Raw genomic sequence first — 21,795 nt, 5'->3', positions numbered from 1 at the left:
TAGGCGGAGCTCTCCTCAGCTGCTATGAAGTCAACTGATGGTTGTGAGTGCTAAGCATGAGCTTAAATATGCAGAGGCTGCGCCTACTTCCTCTGACACTACTATACAACTGCCAATCAGCGTTCATAATATGACGCTATCGTCAAAGTATAAAACTACGAAATACACTAATAACATAAAATTGATTCATTTAAAATGTCTGATTAACAGATAGTTAGCATGTGTCAAACTTATTTATATTTTAAATACAAACGGTAAACTACGATGTGTAATAGCTGTGCCCTCTATGGGCCACCTAAATGCTATTACAGTGTCAGTTAAATCAAAGATATAAAAGCCCTTGAAGTTGTGGTATATATCGATTATACCGAGTCGCCTACATCACAACTGCATCTTTGATGGATGTTGCAGAATCGTCTTACTTTAACTGTAGTTTTCGTAGTGACATTATTCATAAAAGTAGGGTAGCGGCCAAGAGTACGTTCCGCATTATGTATGTCTGAATAACTGATGAGACCGCTGATTAAATATGTAGAACTCATCGATCTAATAGTTTTTATAATAATCAATCTCAATTTAATAAAAATTTTATTTTAAGATTAGTCTGTAGTATTTTCTAAAATTAATTCATAGGTCTGAAGATGGTTATATAAATATAACCGAAACCGGCCACCTATGTTATTGAGACATAAGTGTTATGATCAAGACTGAACTCTAGTTAAAATACAAACGATGATCATTCCACAAATGGTAAGGACGCCGACGTCTGCCTGAGGGGACCTACGAACCCCTCAAGTAAACCCCCGCCTCCACTCCAATCTCCCCACTGCGGAGGAATGGCAGCAAGAAATACGGAGGAAAACCTCGCCGTTAAGATGGCTTCCATACTTCAACGGAACTTATAATGGGTTCAGGACACATGTGGAGTACCTAGGTCTGTTGATCCAAAGTAGACCAGTGTGCCCCTGCCTTCAAGACACACGTTTTAAATCCGCTGACGCCTCCTGATCTCCAAGGCTACATTCTCCACAAAAACCACGACCTTAGTGGAAAGAGAGATAAAGGAGAAGTGGCTATTTTAGTAAGTAATGGCTACCACTCGCCGCTTCTCTCCCTCACAATCAGCATACAAGCTGTTGCTGTAACAATGCATGTGCGTCATCGATTGACAACCTGTTCACTCTACCTGCTGACATCTGAGATGCTGGACGACGAGGCTCTCCGTGACCTCGTTACACAGCTCCCGCAACCCTTTAGCCTCTGTGGTGATTTTAACGCAGGCAATGTGCTTTGGGGCTATGTAACCAACTGCCCCAGGAGTAGAGCAATTGAGAGCCTTTCTATGTCCTCATGTGCATCTTTGTTGAACATGGGGCAGAGCACACACTTGAGCATTGCTACAGCGTCGTTCACTGCTATCGATCTCTCAGTATCCTCTCCAGCCCTTGCACGCACTGCTCAGTAGGGTCAACTTCCACTCAAGAGGTCCTTCCCGATTCAGATTCAGCTGCCAGACAGAGCTGTGCCTGCAAGAAAGCCGCCACGATGGGTGCTAGTTATGGCAGACTGTGTGCTTTCCTGTGTCTGACACCGTGACAGAATCCTGGAAGCTGCGCTAGGCCGCTGAAACATCCATTCCAGGGTCTTCATGCCAGCTTAAATGGTCCCCTGTCCCTTGGAGGAGTGACGAATACCACTCCGCAGTCAGGATCTGGCCGGCAGTGACAGCCACCTGCAGACAATTTCGCAGCCTTTCGATCACTGAGGGCGAAATATTGCCGCGTTATTAGAAAAAACAAGATGAAATCTCAGCAACAGTTCCTAATCACTATAAACCGTTCCACTTAAAGAACAGTGGTATGGGAGACCATCAGGAGGATTTTTAGGACACAAGAGAGGTTCCCCCATGGCTGCTGTAATTTTCCAGACTATGGTTGCCTACTTAGTCACCGTTACCACCACCGCTAGTCAGGATTCAGGTTTCCGGTACTACAGAGTGTCTGCTGATAGGGGTATTTGGGATTTCATACCGAACACTGATGAAGAATACAGCTGCCCCTTTTCCGCGTGACAGGTGGATTCTGCGTTATTTGCAAATCGTAACACGTCATCTGATCACCTCAAGGGCCATTACAGTATGAAATGATAATTAAATGGACACCCTAGCTGCAGATTAATCTGCCACGGGTAATAAGTATGATGGGCAAACATCTATTAGGCGCACTACGAATGTAGTGGTGTAGACATGTTGGGAATGTCGATCTCACGGGGAGCGTGCAAGGGATAAGTCCCTGCAGACGCACTATCCTCTGAGCCCGCGGTCGCTCAGATGGATAGGGCGTCTGCCATGTAAGCAGGAGATCCCGGGCTCGAGTCCCGGTCGGGGCACACATTTTCAACATGTCCCCAATGAAGTACATCAAAGCCTGTTTGCAGCTAGGGTGTCCATTTAATTATCATTTCATTTCTAGGAAAGCTGCATGGTCATCCACGGAAACTGTTCTTTCGGGAACAGATACTACCGTCATATACCATTACAGTATACTAGAGTAGGTCAGAGTGGCAAGGAATTCTTCCTTGCCTTTTTTAACCTCATTTGGGCGTCAGGTCACTTTCCCAATTCGTTGTTAGAGGCCATTTTAATTCCACTTCTAAAACCCGTGATGGACCGAACGAACGTTTGTTGTTATCACATTGCCGGCCGTGGTGGCCGAGGGGTACTAGGCGCTTCAGTCTGGAACCGCGCGACCGCTACGGTCGCAGGTTCGAATCCTTCCTCGGGCATGGATGTGTGTGATGTCCTTAGGTTAGTTAGGTTTAAGTAGTTCTAAGTTCTAGGGGACTGATGACCTCAGATGTTAAGTCCCATAGTGCTCAGAGCCATTTGAACCATTTTGTTATCACATTGTTGCCCTCACTACCTGCGTGGGAAAGACATTGGAGCGGATGGTCAGCTGCCGTCTTGTCTCGACCTTAGAATGCAGTCAGCTCCTACTCGCTTTCATTGTAGATTCAGGTAGCACTTCTAACAATCTGCCTTACTGGCTTTGCTGCACATGGAATATTTTTTGACCTCGAGAAGGCCTACGATACTACACTACTGGTCATTAAAATTGCTACCCCACGAAGATGACCGAAATTTAACCGACAGGAAGAAGATGCTGTGATATGCAAATGATTAGTTTTTCAGAGCATTCACACAAGGTTGGCACCGGTGGCGACACCTACAACGTGCTGACATGAGAAAAGTTTCCAACCGATTTCTCATACACAAACAGCAGTTCACCGGCGTTGCCTGGTGAAACGTTGTTGTGATGCCTCGTGTAAGGAGGAGAAATGCGTACCATCACGTTTCCGACTTTGATCAAGGTCGGATTGTAGCCTATCGTGATTGCGGTTTATCGTATCGTGACATTGCTGCTCGCGTTGGTCGAGATCCAATGACTGTTAGCAGAATATGGAATCGGTGGGTTCAGGAGGGTAATACGGAACGCCGTGCTGGATTCCAACGGCCTCGAATCACTAGCAGTCGAGATGACAGGCATCTTATCCGCATGACTGTAACGGATCGTGCAGCCACATCTCGATCTCTGAGTCAACAGATGGGGACGTTTGCAAGACAACAACCATCTGCACGAACAGTTCGACGACGTTTGCAGCAGCATGGACTATCAGCTCGGAGACCATGGCTGCGGTTACCCTTGACGCTGCATCACAGACAGGAGCGCTGCGATTGTGTACTCAACGACGAACCTGGGTGCACGAATGGCAAAACGTCTTTTTTTCGGATGAATCCAGATTCTGTTTGCAGCATCATGATGGTCGCATCCGTGTTTGGTGACATCGCGGAGAACGCACATTGGAATCGTGTGTTTGTCATCGCCATATTGGCATATCATCCGGCGTGATGGTATGGGGTGGCATTGGTTACACGTCTCGGTCACCTCTTGTTCGCATTGACGGCACTTTGGACTTTACATTTCAGATGTGTTTTGACCCGTGCCTCTGCCCTTCATTCGATCCCTGCGAAACCCTACATTTCCACAGGATAACGCACGACCGCATGTTGCAGGTCCTGTACGGGCCTTTCTGGATACAGAAAATGTTCGACTGCTGCCCTGGCCAGCACATTCTCCAGATCTCTCACCAATTGAAAACATCTGGTCAATGGTGGCCGAGCAACTGGCTCGTCACAATACGCCAGTCACTACTCTTGATGAACTGTGGTATCGTGTTGAAGCTACATGGGCAGCTGTGCGTGTACACGTCATCCATGCTCTGTTTGACTCAATGCCCAGGCGTATCAAGGCCGTTATTATGGCCAGAGCTGGTAGTTCTGGTTACTGATTTCTCAGGATCTATGCACACAAATTGCGTGAAAATGTAATGACATGTCAGTTCGAGTATAATATATATGTCCAATGAATATCCGTTTATCATCTGCAGTTCTTCTTGGTGTAGCAATTTTAATGGCGAGTAGTGTACTTGGAGGCATATTATCCTCAGGTAGCTCCATGATGGTGTTTTCGATTATATCTTCCCATCTTTACGTGATTCTTCGTCAAAACTCGCTATTTTAGATATCGACTCAATGACGTCCTTGCTGATCGCTTTGAGCTACCTCAAGCAAGTGCGTCAAGTGTTACTGCCTTTGCCGTTGTTATTAATAGTATCACATAAGTATTTACGTGACCTGTCCAGCGTTCTTTGTTTGTTGATGACTTCTCTGTCGTTTGCTCTCGTCTCTTTGACTGTTGAATGAATGTTTGAAAAAGAAGGGTTTTAAATTTTCAACCGAGGACTGTGTGTGTAGTCTTTTTAACCATTCAAGTTGTGTTTTACACTTTCCTGAGTTGAGGATGAGGGACACTGTTCTTCATTTTAAAGATACGATGATGTTTCTGAGCCGGCCGAAGTGGCCGTGCGGTTAAAGGCGCTGCAGTCTGGAACCGCACGACCGCTACGGTCGCAGGTTCGAATCCTGCCTAGGGCATGGATGTTTGTGATGTCCTTAGGTTAGTTAGGTTTAACTAGTTCTAAGTTCTATGGGACTAATGACCTCAGAAGTTGAGTCCCATAGTGCTCAGAGCCATTTGAACCATTTGAACCATTTGATGTTTCTGAGCCTCACATTCGACTCTAAACTCACATGCCTGCCACACCTTAGGGACCTGAGAAGATTGTCCCTTTAAGTACTCAGTATTTTAAAAGTTCTTAGTCATAGTTCATGGGGAGCATACGAAACTTGTCTGCTCCAGTTTTACGGGCCCTCCGCGTAATCTCGGCTCGGGTTAGTGCATCGTGCGTGAGTCTACACAGTCCTCTCCTTTGCGAATGTTGGATGTGATGCAACATGAAGGCATTCAGCTGGCCACTGGCGCTTTTCGGACCAGCCTTATACCGAGACTTTGCCCTGAGGCTAGTAAGCCGCTAAGCCGCTGCCTCGCATCAGGCAACGATTCCTCAATGTGCCCGCGCCATTCATACTTGCATGCCATACTACTGCTCGGTCAGCAACGGAAGACTTTCATATACGACACCGAGCATTGAGGCGCTATGGGATTGGCGTGAAGGGTGTGGCTGGTTTTAATGCTTTACCCCAATGCTGGAATAGATTTGGACCTTGCCTCCTACAGAAGATAGAATTATTTAAGACGTGACGAATTTTAATAAAAATTGCACTCCAGATTTCACGTTTGAATCTGTGTTACATTTAATATTTCAGTTAGGCATTACCGTTTTAAAGCTCGACTCACGGATGGCACCGAACTAGGAGACGCCCAGGGATATACACGCTAGGCTTTCCCAAACATGTCTTCAAGATTTGCCTTTCCCGTGAACATACCGAATTGCCCGTGAAGCTCCATGCGGTACTGAAGGCACTGGTGTAAAACAGTTTCTCATTTGATCCGATTTCCTTAAGCCCTTCAATCACTGCCGCATGTGTACTCAGCAGAGAAAATGGCAATTTCGAACACCAACAACTGTACGGCGTAAAGCGGCGGTGGAACAGGCATCATTCTGCTGAGCACCGGGACACATGGGAGTTTAGATAAGTGAAGACTCAAAGTTGCCAAGGAGGTCTGCAGGGGACATGATGTTCCACAATGTGCCGTTCCCGTGTAGGCTGTCATTTCGCTGTTTAGTGGGAGATCCATATAACTGTGGGAGGAAGAGTAGCTGGCGGTCACGGACAACAAGCTGCAGTCGTCGATGCCAACTATTCAGCCACGGCATTCCTCGCGCTCTTCTCTCCTGCGGGCTGAAATGGCTCTGACCCACCTCCTAATGGGCCACTGTTCCCCAACACATGTCTTCCTCCTCCGGCGAGAGGACGTTCCGCCTTTGACGCCTGTGGCCTACAACTCACTGCACACCACATTCTAACTGTGAATTTTGTATTTTGATCAGCGGCCAGAAGCGAATTTAGATGGGGCATCTGGCCTCTATTTAAGCTAATGACACGACGTGTCTCGTAAAGCCTCTAAAATTTTGTGAAGTGTCTGCACTCTGGCGTAAACATTTAGGCTGGAGACTTTATTGTGTTAGAGAGTGGCTGGCACATACATTAGTATTCCAGCTATCACCTAGCGCAGCGATCTGCTGTATTATTTTGATTCTTACCACTGCTTTTTCCATTTTTAGATTGGGATCTGGCCTCTATTTAAGCTAATGGCACGGTTTGTGTGATAAAGCCTCTGAAATTTTGTGAAGTGTCTATACTCTGGCGTAAACATTTAGGCTGAGGATTTTCGTGTATTGGAGAGCGGCTGGCTCATACATTAGTATTCCAGCCGTCAGCCAGCGCAGCTGTCGTGTGTGTGTGTGTGTGTGTGTGTGTGTGTGTGTGTGTAAGAGAGAGAATATATATCTGTATCATGAACGATATCCAGAGAGGCGACAACCGTGTAATCGATAAAGCTCCCTCTCAGAGTTTTGCGCGACTATTAGCAAACGGAATCAGGCTGTAAGAAATGCAAGTGAGGATTGGACATGACTTATACGGATATACCTTACTTCTGCCGTACTTATCCAAATGTCTCCAGTCCTTCTTCGGGTAAATATCGGTGTAGTCATACTGGTTTGGAGGTCTCTGTAAGTTTATTCCGTTTACAGTGGTTAATTGTTTGTAAATGGTTCAGAAACATTGCCTTATAAAGTATGTTTCAACATCGGAAACAACGAAATTAACAGGAGATATTAAAATGGAAAGTGTGGAAGTTACAATTTAAAGGTCGAAAATGTTTTCGTATACTTTACCAGTGATTCTTCGACATTTTGACACAATGTGTTTCACATTTCCAGAGCGAAACGGCCAAAAACATTGCTCTGTCATGTAGTGTTGCATAAAACGACGTCGGTAGGAGCAGCGGAGTCACTACATATATGGTTTTCTTTGCGATTGATGTTTTACTAATTGTGTGAGATTTATTCACACTCGGCTCTTAACATTATAGCATGGGCGCTGAAGACCTTGATGCCTTGCGCCAACACCACCGTATCAATCAGTCAAGAACAATTCACCTGAGCATCTATGAGAAGCTCACCAGACAATATGTTCCTCACCCCCTTAAAAGAGCAAGCTGGTCGGTTTGAAGCGCTGTTCATGGCCTGCAAATGGTGCCGAGTGGTCATGTAACTCTCTGCTGCTCACGTAAGTCATGTGAATGAAGTTGTATTCATGTACAAATAGGTTGCACAGAATCAGCACACTAACATTCGACATCGAGACGTGACAGGATAGCGGAAAGGATCTATCGTCTATGATCTGTTCATGACCACACAGTGAAGTAAGTTTCTCGATGTGCTGGAGTATCAACGCAGACTGTCTAACGTGTCCCAACGAATGACGTACCGTCTAACACGGCGTCCACAGAGACAGGAGACTGGTATCACGCCTTCTCCATGAAAATCTGTTTCAAACCAGACAGGAACTTCTGTTTTCAGTGAATGCAAGCGCACTTCAGTCACTTTAAGAGCGAACATTGTGAAGGAAACTGGATACAGTCAACATATGGCGTCGGTTTCCTCACGAAAGTACGCTGTTCACAGTTGCAATCAAAGCTGTTTCAGTGGCCACGGCACAGAAAGTGCAGAGGAGCTGACTGGAGGCGTTTAGTGTTTTCCGACAAGTCGCGATTCTGTCTCTTTTCGAACGATTCAAGGCGTCGGGTGCACAGGTGGACCAAATAAAGCATTTAACCCTCAGTGTGCTGAGGGTAAGGTTCTTTTGGATGTGTTTTTGTTTTGTATCATCACTCATTCAGGTTACTGTGAATATGAACCATGATGGTAATTTCGGTATTCTCTTTCTGTCACAATTTCACGACGAGGATGCTATGGACACTCCAAACTTGGAAACTGACAGGAGACGCGTTCGCAGGGTTGCACATGCAGTGTGATTCAGCTGCCCCTACTGACAGGTTTTATGCAACCTTTAAAGGCTCCAAAAACCAGTAGTTAAATTTTCACATTCTCTCGCTCACTACGCGCGAGCTATTAGTCCTTCAGAAAAAAAATGAACAGGATCTTTTTGTAGGAGATGTAGTTAACGTAGTTAAATTTTGTACTGGGATACGCTTTCCCTAGAGGCCACGGTCTTGGAGTTATTCAAGGAAAACGCATTTACTGGTCACTTTTGTACATTTATCTTGAATAATTAGGAAACTACAGTCTCTAGAGGAAACATGTCCCAGCACAAAATTTAACTACATTAAATTTCCAGTAGGACTAGTAGTTTTCACACAGTGTGCGAGAGAATACGGAAATCTTGTGTGTGGTATTTGAAGGCGTTGCAGGTTGCAAAACAAATGGGTAGTGGCAGCTAAATCACTTTGTATACATCACTGGTTTGATGAAAACTCGTGCATCCTATCGCTCTAGGACTGGTACCTCTAAGCCCGTAGTGTAAATGTCTGGGACTATCTGTAGCAGTGGGTGAACCATAGCAGGCAACATCCACGCAGTTTCGTAGCTCCATGGGAGCTTCATCTCAATACAGCATACATGAAGAAACTTGCTCACTCTCTTCCTCACCGAACTGAGCTCTTTACCAAGGCTAGAGACAGTGTTACTTAGTGTCAATGTGATGTCTGCTCCCCAGGAGAACATAAAATGCACTGAGTTAAAATGTAGCGTGCAGTGATTTGCGCGCAAGAGACATCACAGACTGTTGGGGTCCTCTCGCCAGAGGAGAAAGCCATGCACTGGAGGACAGTAGCCAGCTAGGACTCGGTTCATGACCATTTCGTCGTGCAGAAGCAGAGGGCACGAGGAATGCCACAGCAGGATAATTGGCTTGCGTCTATACTGTCCGCCACTGCAAGCCAGTCCTCTTCCCACAGTTTCACGGATCTCCACTCACCAGCGAAGTGACAGCCTATAGGTGAACGGCTCATTGTGGAACATCATGTTCCCTGTGGGCGTCCTTGCAGCTTTGTCTGCTTATTCATTTCCCAAAAGTCCCTTGTGTCCTGGTTCCCAGCAGAATGACACACGCTTCCCCCAGGACTGTAGAACACACAGGTGGTGGTGTACGAACTGGTCACTTTCTCTGCTGATTACATGTGCCGCAGTGATTGGCTCTGACAAGGGAACCTCCCCATCGCACCCCCCTCAGATTTAGTTATAAGTTGGCACAGTGGATAGTCCTTGAAAAACTGAACACAGATCAATCGAGAAAACAGGAGGAAGTTGTGTGGAACTATGAAAAAATAAGCAAAACATACAAAATGAGTAGTCCATGCGAAGATAGGTGGCAACATCAAGGATGATCTGAACTCAGGAGCGCCGTGCTCCCGTGGTTAGCGTGTGCAGCTCCAGAACGTGAGGTCCTTGGTTCAAAACTCCACTCAAATGAAAAATTTTTCTTTATTTTCGCAAAGTTTATGATCTGTCCATTCGTTCATTGACGTCTCTGGTTGGTTTGTGAGATTAAAGGGACCAGACTGCATTGACGTCTCTGTTCACTGTAATAAGTTTAGTGTCTGTGTTTTGCGACCGCACCGCAAAACCGTGCGATTAGCACACGAAAGGACGTGCCTCTCCAATGGGAACCGAAATCATTTGACCGCAAGGCCATAGGTCAACCGATTCCTCCACAGGAAAACACGTCTGATATATTCTATACGACACTGGTGAGGGCATGTGCATCACATGATAGGAATCTGTTGTCGACCCACCTAACTTGTACACTTGGCGAATGGGTAAAAAGATTCTACTACATTGCCCGATTTAGGTATTCTTGTGGATGTGAGAATTACTCCCAAAAAAGTGATGAAAACATAAGAGTTTGTCACATAAACTGCAACAAATGAATCCAACAGTTTCACAGTCGCACAATTTTCCCTGTGCTCTGTCAAAACATGTTTTTAACGTTTTCAAATTTTTCCGTGTGTAGACCGTCAAATCCAGCATATGTCCAAGCAAATCTGAACATGTCCTGGAATTTTGGAGAAGGAATTTGATTATGTGTGAGTGCCTGAACTCTGATAATTGTCTGAAAATAAAAAATAAAATTTTACGCTCGAAGGAAGAATTGAACCAAGGACCTCTCGTTCAGCAGCTGCTCACGCTAACCACGGGATCACGGCGCTACTGATCTCAGATCGTCCTTGATGTTGCCTATGTTCGCATGGACTACTCAGTTTGTATATTTTGCTTATTTTTTTTCATAGTTCCACACAACTTCTTCCTGTCTTCTCGATTGATCTGTGTTCAGTTGTTCAAGGCCTATCCACTGTGCCAACTTATAACTAAATCTGGGGGGGGGGGGGGGGGGGGTGCGATGGGGAGGTTCCCTTGTGAGAACTACGCGACTTAACTTCTGAGGTCGTCAGTCGCCTAGAACTTAGATCTAATTAAACCTAACTAACCTAAGGACGTCACACACATCCATGCCCGAGGCAGGATTCGAACCTGCGACCGTAGCGGTCGCTCAGTTACAGACTGTAGCGCCCCAGAACCGCACGGCCACTTCGGCCGGCGGCGCAGTGATTAAGTGAATCGAATCAGATGAGAAGTTGTTTGCCCTGAACACGCCTCTTCTGTTCCAGTACCTTCAGGACCAGATCGAGCTTCACGGGAAATACAGTAGGCTCATGAGGAAGGCGAATCCTGAAGACACGGTTGGGGGAGGCTACTGTACAGCCAATGGAGTCCCCTTGTTTGGTGCCATCCGTATACTCTGTTTTAAAACTGTGATGGCTATCTACTTAGCTGCCCGGTGTTCTTGCTCCCTGTGTTACAGTAACTGTTCCTTTTACTTACCATTGTCTGCACTGTACGTAAAGTTCCTCACTCCTGACGCAACGTGTTAGAAGTCCGAGCCTCCCTACTGAAAACAGGCGAGAGCTCGACACCGCAGTGAGTTCCGAACACTATCAAACAGCGGTCGGCAATTCGCGGTGTTTGGGCCACGTAATGCGTGCATCCGTAGCTCGTGGTGTAGTGGCTATTTCTGCCGCCTCTGCATCACGGCGTCCCGGGTTCGATTCCCGACCGGGTTAGGGATTTTCTCAGCCCGGGAACTGGGTGTTTGTGTTGTCCTCATCATTTCTTCATCATCATCATCATCATCATTCGTGACAGTGGCTCGATTGGACTGTGAAAAAGAAAAGAAACGTGGCCGAGCGGTTCTAGGCGCTTCAGTCCAGAACCGCGCTGCTGCTACGGTCGCAGGTTCGAATCCTGCCTCGGGCATGGATGCGTGTGATGTCCTTAAGTTAGTTAGGTTTAAGTAGTTCTAAGTTCTAGGGGACTGGCGACCTCAGCTGTAAAGTCCCATAGTGCTCAGAGCCATTTGAACCGTTTGAAAATAACACTGGACTGTGTTAAAATTGGGGACTTTGTACGGGCGCTGATGACAGCGTAGTTGAGAGCCCCACAACCCAAACATGATCATCATCATTATCATGTAATGAGCGCAAAATCAATACCTCTGGCTTGTACAGCCATTATTGTTTTGGTCATGATACATGGGACAAAACTATCAGACAGTTAATGTGCTTTTCGTAGAAGAAAACGTATTGCAAAACAAGCAGTCAGAAACAGGAGTTTCGACGCGGTCAGCACGTTTCATTGTTAACTATAAAGTTGCCTTTACTTAGGAGATCACAGCGGAGCGTAGGAACATTAAGTCTGGGGACTGTTCCGGCCAGGGAAGAAGCTGCAGTTCAGTTGCATGCTCTTCATACCACGATTGTATTTTCTTGGCTGTGTGAATGGGTGCATTATCGTCCTAAAATATGGCATCATTATAGGGGAACAACGTTTGAATCATAGGGTGCACCTGATCTCCTCACATGTTCACATAATCGTAGGCTGTAACATGATCTTTGAGAGTAATGAAGGGACCATCAGAATACCATGGTACGGCTGCCCACACCATCACACTTTCACCTCCATGCTTAACCGTTGGAATCAAGCCTTCAGGATTGTAGGCTTCTCTTGCCGTTCTCCAGACGTAAACCCGGCCCGATGTTTGGAACAACGATGACGTTGACTCGTCGGACCAAGTGACGTGTTTCCACTGATCAACTGTCCAGGATTTATGCTCCTGATGCCACGTTTTACGCTTCTTTGTGTTGGTTGTCGTCACTAATGGTTTCGGTATAGCAGCTCGACCATGAATATTCGCTTTTTGGAGTTCTCGGCGGACAGAATCGATAGACGGGATCTCGAAGATGGTTATTGAGCTCTGCAGTTACTTTAGCCGCTGCAGTTTTGTGTTGTTTTGACGCAGTTGGTGTTAGCGTACGACGATCTCTGTCATTTAGTTTTAATTTGCGCCCACTGTTACGTTTACACGATGATGTCTTTCCATGTTCTGTGTAGGCTGTCATGAAACAGTTGCTCTTGAAACATTCAATAAGTTGGCTGTCTTGGTTACTGATGCTCCAGCTAATCGGGCCCCCACAGACTGCTCTCTTTGGAACTCTTGTTAGCTCTTTCATTGCACGTCGATCTCGGCCTCTGAATGCAAATACGAAGTAATTTCTGCTCGGAAACAACCTGCACTGAAGCCTAGTCCATACTGAACACGCAAAGTCCAGCGCGACACATAACACACCTTGATTGCTGACCGTCAAACACAACCATCCCATTACTACCACTGTTCACATTACTTTCCCTATCCCCTGTATTGTCGTTATTATATATATTGCTCAAACAGCATAGGAATTCCTGCCCTTACCAGGTGAAATAAATGCATAAATTAAAATAAATATCCAACCTGCGTTTATAATAACCTGTCGCAGTAAGTAACATATCTGAGATATGTTGTAGATGAACCATCGTGATACGGATCTTTAGTTTCAAGGAGCCGGCCGGTGTGGCAGAGCGGTTCTAGGCGCTTCAGTCTGGAACCGTGCGGCCGCCATGGTCGCAGGTTCGAATCCTGCCTCGGGCATGGATGTGTGTGATGTCCTTAGGTTAGTTACGTTTAAGTAGTTCTAAGTTCTAGGGGACTGATGACCTTCGATGTTAAGTCCCATAACGCTCCGAGCCATTTGAACCTTTTTTTTTTTTTTTTTTGTTTAAATTGCAAGGGAAATAAACTAAGGATGGATCGTCTGTCGTTCCTCACGTTCTCTAATTTGGTTGCGAGAAAGTCTTATCTAAACTTGTGAATGTTGCAAACACGATATTTTAAAAATAATAACGGCGTCCGCTGTAAACATTTCTTCACTGGAGAATACCACCATTACCCGCTACATCGGTGCCCTGTCAGCACGAGGGAAGCATTATTTCCTGCAGTTTTCGCTGCACTCGTGATCTTTTACGAAATTGTTTGCGTTGCCATCATCCAGTGAACATCTGCAACAACTTAAGGTTATTTACGTGAAAGATGCCAACTATGCTAAACAAGCCTACTCCGTCTATGGATGTGATAATAATACATGCAGGACGAAACATAACTCCGACGAAAATTGCTTTTCATTTGATTCTTTACCTCTATTTATCTTTGTATTATTATTACACTGAAAACACTTGCACAAGAGTGCAAATGTTGATATTATACGTATATGTCTTAAGGAAATGTCGTAATGCCTTGAGAAAACACAGTTATTCCTTGTTTTACTACCCATACAGGTTTCGGTGAAGTTTCTTCATTTTCAGCGGATTTTATTTATTATCTGTTGAACAATATACAAATAATTTATGCATTACGTTATTTAATGTTTTTTGGGATTATACTATATACAGTGATGGAAGTATTGACAGATATATTAACATGAAGAATAAACATATACTTTATTATTACATATTCTTGTTCACAAGTCTGTTTGATATATGAAGCACAGCTACAATTATTGCCTTCCAATATGTCATTTGCAATTTATGAGTGTCTATCACTCTTTTGTTAAGTATGTTAAGTAATTTCTTATATTTTTGTCTAACATGATATTATTCCCCCCACCCCCCCACCCCCACCCCACGAACCATGGACCTAGCCGTTGGTGGGGAGGCTTGGAGGCTTGCGTGCCTCAGCGATACAGATGGCCGTACCGTAGGTGCAACCACAACGGAGGGGTATCTGTTGAGAGGCCAGACAAACGTGTGGTTCCTGAAGGGGGCCAGCAGCCTTTTCAGTAGTTGCAGGGGTAGCAGTCTGGATGATTGACTGATCTGGCCTTGCAACACTAACCAAAACGACCTTGCTGTGCTGGTACTGCGAACGGCTGAAAGCAAGGGGAAACTACAGCCATAAGTTTTCCCGAGGGCATGCAGCTTTACTGTACGGTTAAATGATGATGGCGTCCTCTTGGGTAAAATATTCCGGAGGTAAAGTAGTCCCCCATTCGGATCTCCGGGCGGGGACTACTCAAGAGAACGTCGTTATCAGGAGAAAGAAAACTGGCGCTCTACTCATCGGAGCGTGGAATGTCAGATCCCTTAATCGGGCAGGTAGGTTAGAAAATTTAAAAAGGGAAATGGATATGTTGAAGTTAGATATAGTGGGAATTACTGAAGTTCGGTGGCAGGAGAAACAAGACTTTTGGTCTTGTGAATACCGGGTTATAAATACAAAATCAAATAGGGGTAATGCAGGAGTAGGTTTAATAATGAATAGAGAAATAGGAGTGCGGGTAAGCTACTACAAACAGCATAGTGAACGCATTATTGTGGCCAAGATAGACACGAAGCCCACGCCTACTACAGTAGTACAAGTTTATATGCCAACTAGCTCTGCAGATGATGAAGAAATTAATGAAATGTATGATGTGATAAAAGAAATTATTCTGGTAGTGAAGGGAGACGTAAATTTAATAGTAATTGGTGACAGGAATTAGAGAGTAGGAAAAGGGAGAGAAGGAAACATAGTAGGTGAATATGGATTGGGGGTAAGAAATGAAAGAGGAAGCCATCTGGAAGAATTTTGCACAGAGCATGACTTAATCATAGCTAACACTTGGTTCAAGAATCATGAAAGAAGGTTGTATACCTGGAAGAATCCTGGAGATACTAATAGGTATCAGATAGATTATATAATGGTAAGACAGAGATTTAGGAACCAGGTTTTAAATTGTAAGACATTTCCAGGGGCAGATGTGGATTCTGACCACAATCTATTGGTTATGAACTGCAGATTAAAACTGAAGAAACTGCAACAAGGTGGGAATGTAAGGAGATGGGACCTGGATAAACTGTCTAAACCAAAGGTGGTACAGAGTTTCAGGGAGCGCATAAGGGAACAATTGACAGGAATTGGGGAAAGAAATACATTAGAAGAAGAATGGGTAGCTCTGAGGGATGAAGTAGTAAAGGCTGCAGAGGATCAAGTAGATAAAAAGATGAGGGCTAGTAGAAATCCTTGGGTAACGGAAGAAATATTGAATGTAATTGATGAAAGGAGAAAATATAAAAATGCAGTAAATGAAAAAAGCAAAAAGGAATACAAATGTCTCAAAAATGAGTTCGACAGGAAGTGCAAAATGGCTAAGCAGGGATGGCTAGAGGCTTATCTCATTAGGGGTAAGATAGATATTGCCTACAGGAAATTTAAAGAGACCTTTGTAGAAAAGAGAGCCACTTGTATGAATATCAAGAGCTCAGATGGAAACCCGGTTCTAAGCAAAGAAGGGAAAGCAGAAAGGTGGAAGGAGTATATAGAGGTTCTATAGAAGGGCGATGTATTTGAGGACAATATTATGGAAATGGAAGAGGATGTAGATGAAGATGAAATGGGAGATACGATACTGCGTGTAGCGTTTGACAGAGCACTGAAAGACCCGAGTCGAAACAAGGCCCCGGGAGTAGACAACATTGGCTATTTACAGTTTGTACAGAAACCAGATGGCAGTCACGAGAGTCGAGGGACATGAAAGGGAAGCAGTGGTTGGGAAGGGAGTGAGACAGGGTTGTAGCCTATCCCCGATGTTATTCAATCTGTATTACAAAATAAAAATTCGGAGTAGGTATTAGAATCCATGGAGAAGAATTAAAAACTTTGAGGTTCGCCGATGACATTGTAATTCTGTCAGAGACAGCAAAGGAATTGGAAGAGCAGTTGAACGGAATGGATAGTGCCTTGAAAGGAGGATATTAGAAGAACATCAACAAAAGCAAAACCAGGATAATGGAATGTAGTCGAATTAAGGCGTGTGATGCTGAGGGAATTAGATTAGGAAATGAGACACTTAAAGTAGTAAAGCAGTTTTGCTATTTCGGGAGCAAAATAACTGATGATGGTCGAAGTAGAGAGGATATAAAATGTAGACTGGCAATGGCAAGGAAAGCGTTTCTGAAGAAGAGAAATTTGTTAACATCGAGTATAGATTTAAGTGTCAGGAAGTCGTTTCTGAAAGTATTTGTATGGAAGTGAAACATGGACGATAAATAGTTTGGAGAAGAAGAGAATAGAAGCTTTCGAAATGTGGTGCTACAGAAGAATGCTGAAGATTTGATGGGTAGATAACATAACAAATGAGGAGGTATTGAATAGAATTGGGGAGAAGAGGAATTTGTGGCACAACTTGAGAAGAAGAAGGGACCGGTTGGTAGGACATGTGCTGAGGCGTCAAGGGATCACAAATTTAGCATTGGAAGGCAGCGTGGAGGGTAAAAATAGTAGAGGGAGACCAGTAGATGAATACACTAAGCATATTCAGAAGGATGTAGGTTGGAGTAAGTACTGGGAGATGAAGAAGCTTGCACAGGATAGAGTAGCATGGAGAGCTGCATCAAACCAGTGTCAGGACTGAAGACCACAACAACAACACATGATATTATTAGCGTTTTTCTTTCTATGGCGGTAATGTTGTTATATAACGTAATAGCAAGCAGAGGTGGCGAAGAAACGAGCTTCTGCCATTAAATGGTGTGCGTGTCTTGTCTGGAAACAAACTCGTTCGATTCGCTCACGGTTCTTGCTGTTGACAACATCAATGCATATTTTACGCTCTTAACTCCCTTTCAGTTTTGTCCCGCATTCGGTTTACGTTAATAGTGATATACAGCAGTGCTACGGATAGGTTTACTGATAAAGAGCTGGCCGATATTCACCTGATATGCAGATTCACTGAACGTAGTGGGAGAGCATCTTAACGAACCGTATTAAGCTGTTGACGCAGCGACGGCAAACACATCACACTACTTTTGACTCTACCTGACAGTTGTCGCATTACTCTGTGTTTTGTGTGATCGTATTTTGCAGACTTTCTTCTGTAACGAAACACCGGAGACGTGCCGTTGGCCTTAGCCTCCGGCATGATGCACACGTAACTTATGCAAATATTTTATCCTGTGGCTACCGTTACAGTTGTATATTGACAAGGGCACTTACCTGTGGCCGTTTACTAGTGATAATCCATTCTGAAGTATGATATATGTAACCTCGCTGCTATCGAAAGCCACGGCTTGCGATAATTCTTGTCTTGTAAATTTTATATATGACAAGAGCCACTTGGGTTCATCTAATCTAATGCATCATCATGTGATGTAACAAGGCCCACATTTTCTGAAGAAGATATTTTTAGAAATATCGAAACTTAGGTCAAGGGCTAATACACCTTTGTTTTGCAACTGGCTGGCTGACTTTTCAGTTTCTTCAGATTTACACAGTCGCTGTATCGCAGCCAAGTTTAAGATTTTGGCCTATAAAAATGACTATGACAATGAGTTCGTCAATGGTATTAATCAGGGTATCCTCAGAAATATAAGAAGAAAAGCCAGCCCACCGGATAGCCCGTTATCAACACCACTGGTATCATGTATCATAAAATTCAATATTTCGGCAATGTTTCCGGAAAGATCAGCAGACTGTTGCCGTCTTAAAGTACTCAAAAGGCTTTCTTCATTCCCAGTAACGTTGGCACGAAGTATAGGCACAGACAATATGGCATTTGTTCCGAATATAACGCAGCTAGGCTGTACTGCATCACTTGCAACGATTGCCCCAGTCGGTACTTCGGACAAACAGGCAGGAGATTTGGCAGCAGGTTTAAAGAACGTTTTAGGGTTTCTAGCTCAAAACCTGCCTTGAGTACCCACTGTCGTGAGTAGAGGCCTTTCGCCACCGATATCGCTAGTAACTTAAGAATTTTACATCGGGAAAGCAAGGGCCACACTTTAAGCGTCCTGAAGGAGGTCGAAACTATGAGAAGCATTAGTCGTTTTCCACACCAAACCCTGAATGGATAAACGGAGTTGAGACATCATAGCACCGTAGCATTTTGGCAAATTTCGACTGTCTATGTTAGTTGACGTAATACTCTGTACTTCCATTACCCAGTTCCCCTTCGTTTCTCCTGGGCCTTTTTTCTCTCCCACTCCTCCCTACGCAGCTCACCTGCCCACCTGCTATGCATCCTCCTTATTACCTTCGGTTTTCCACGTATGTTTTAAACATTTTATAAATTTTCTCAACTTTTATCTACTCTTAATAAGAATCAAAATTCAGTATCGTCTTGGAAACTTTTCACTCCAAAAACGTGAAACATTTAAAAACATTTATACGAAAATAATTTTTTTAATTTTAAAGTTCTTAAAGTTTTTTTTTTTTAAAGTTCTAAGATTTATTCGGTGAACATCACCGCAGATCAGTTTTTTTGCTGTAATATATGCGTATGATGTTCCTAGTTTGAGTCATGACACGCTCAAGCTTTAGCACAACTTACAGGCGTTATTAACGAAAAAAATGGTTCAAATGGCTCTGAGCACTATGGGACTTAACTGCTGTGGTCATCAGTCCCCTAGAACCTAACTAACCTAAGGACACCATACACATCCATGCCCGAAGCAGGATTCGAACCTGCGACCGTAGCGGTCGCGCGGTTCCAGACTGTAGCGCCTAGAACCGCTCGGCCACTCGGGCCGGCTATTAACGAAAAATTATGACAACTGTCACTATCATCTGTTACAGATTGTTATTCTACGAATTGGTTTTCAAAAAAGTTTTTGTAATTTTTATCCCAACATTCCTAGCTTTTATTCACCATTCATGGGTCCCCCAAACGACTACCAATCATTCGATCGAGCCCACACATCGTCAGAGCAATTGTGAGTCGCCTACTGGCAAGTTGTTTACTTTCCTGCCGTCAGTATGACACAGCATGCGGCCGCGTCCCCTGTTCGCGACTGCGTGTAGAGCGGAGAAGCAGTAAGTGCGGTTTTCAGGCTTTGCTTTTCCGTCAATAGCTGTTTACTTGGTGGGTTTGGTCCAGGTAGAACGTCCTTCCAGTTTGTGGCAACCCCTTCCTCTTTTTTCGATGTGGCCCAAAATCAGGTCTTAAAAGTTTTTCCTTTATTTTCACCTTACAAATGGATCACTATTGTATGATTTGTTTAGGACTCATCCACTATATTGGAATCCGGCTGTTTTATTCTATAGCATATCGCCTTTTAGCGCTGTTTTGTTCTGACGGACAACGTATGTTGCGAGAAAGTTTCCGAGCTTTTCGGTTCTAATGTTTTAGTTATGTGAGTACTAACATTTTAATATTCTCACGAAAGTTTTTGATAGTTTAAAAAAAATATTTAAAATCTAAAAAAAAGTTCACAATACCAGTGTGTATCTTAGGGTTGTTTTTCCTTCTGGATTTACTGTTATACAGATGTTCACCTGATGGTTTGGCCTTTAGTGCCACGAAACCAGTAGTGATCCAATAGTAAAGGACTAAATACAGATCAGGCGATTTATTAATACCCAAGAAGAGGTACATGTAATTCCTCTGTGTAATTTGTAATTATTATTATTATTAACTCTTATCTTCATGCTTAAAAGGTGTTTGCAAATCATTTGCAGAATCCTTTAGTTGTTCACATTAATTTATTGTATCAGTTTCTTCATTTTTCAGAAGAGTGCGTATCAGGATTGTGCACTCACTGTTTGAGGACAGAACGACCAAATGCTACATCGCGTCGTGTCGATTAAATATTGCTTTTCTAGAAGTCCCAACTGATACCTGTCGCTACATTTTTTACGTGGAAAAAGAATGCTTTCAGACAGTGAAGAGTTACAATAGCCACCTTGGTCTGATACATCATTCGAAGGCAAAAGTGTGATAAAAAGTAATCCAGCGAGGTTAAACATAATCATACACTTTTATGTGGTGAATGTTACACGCCGGCCGGAGTGGCTGAGCGGTTCTAGGCGCTACAGTCTGGAAACGCGCGACCGCTACGGTCGCAGGTTCGAATCCTGCCTCGGGCATGGATGTGTATGATGTCCTTAGGTTAGTTAGGTTAAAAACGTGACCACCCACAAGATCAAGAGGATAAGGAGGTGTTTAAGTCCAGAGCATTTCTCCCATATGTCGGGAACATTTCATCGAAAGTAGGCAGAATTTTAAAGAAACATCGTGTGAAAGCAATCTTCCGGCCACCTACAAAGACTCGTGCTCTTCTGGGCTCAGCCAAGGATGATCTGGGATTACGGAAGGCTGGAATTTATAAAATACCTTGCGAGTGTGGGAAAGCCTACATTGGTCAAACCACACGCACAGTACACGACCGCTGCGTTGAACATGAGCGCCACACTCGCCTTTTACAGCCCAGTAAGTCGGCCATAGACGAACATTGTATATCCACAGGACATACTACGGATTATTCGGCCACGAAAATCTTGGCCCCATCGAGATCCTTCTGGGATTCAGTTGTGAAGGAATCCATGGAAATACGGTTTTTTTTTTTTGTTTTTTAAGCACCTCATGCAAGGCGGGCTGGCAGCAGCATAATACGCTGCTCTTCAGCCTTAAGGGGTACAATAATACGATATATAGGTGACACAGACAATACAAAAAAAAATGGCGGGCAAAGAATGTACATACAAAAACAATAAACACGAAGCCGTTCACGCTGGACGAAAATACACTAACACTCGTTGACACGGCGCACAGAAGACGGACGACGGCGACGGCACACGTGAACAGATGAGGCGTGACGACGAAGAACACTAAAACAGACGAAGGCACACACACGAGACACTGATGGCGATGATCTCCGGCGCGCGAATGTTCACTGAGCGTGAGCGAGTCCGGGGACCTGCCAAGGGAGGAGGAGGAGAAAGGGGAGGGGGAGAGGGAGAGGGGAGAGCAGAGCAGAGCAGAGATGCCAGGGGCACGGAAGAGAGGGGGAGGGGGGAAGGGGGAGGGGAAGCCCGGGGGAAGAGAGGTGGAGGGAGGGGACGGGGGAAAAGGAAAGAGAAGGGAGGGAGGGTGCCTAAAGGAAAGGACATCGGAAGTGGGGGGGCAGGGTCAAAGTTGATAGGAGGGGTAGATGGAGGGAAGGAGGACATCATCAGGGAGGGGGAGCTGGTGGAAGCCACCTCGGGAGAGGGTAAGGAGGGTGGAGAGA

This window comes from Schistocerca nitens, chromosome 6, assembly GCF_023898315.1.
Source record: "Schistocerca nitens isolate TAMUIC-IGC-003100 chromosome 6, iqSchNite1.1, whole genome shotgun sequence".
Classification (NCBI taxonomy): domain Eukaryota; kingdom Metazoa; phylum Arthropoda; class Insecta; order Orthoptera; family Acrididae; genus Schistocerca; species Schistocerca nitens.
This window is presented reverse-complemented; position numbering follows the sequence as displayed.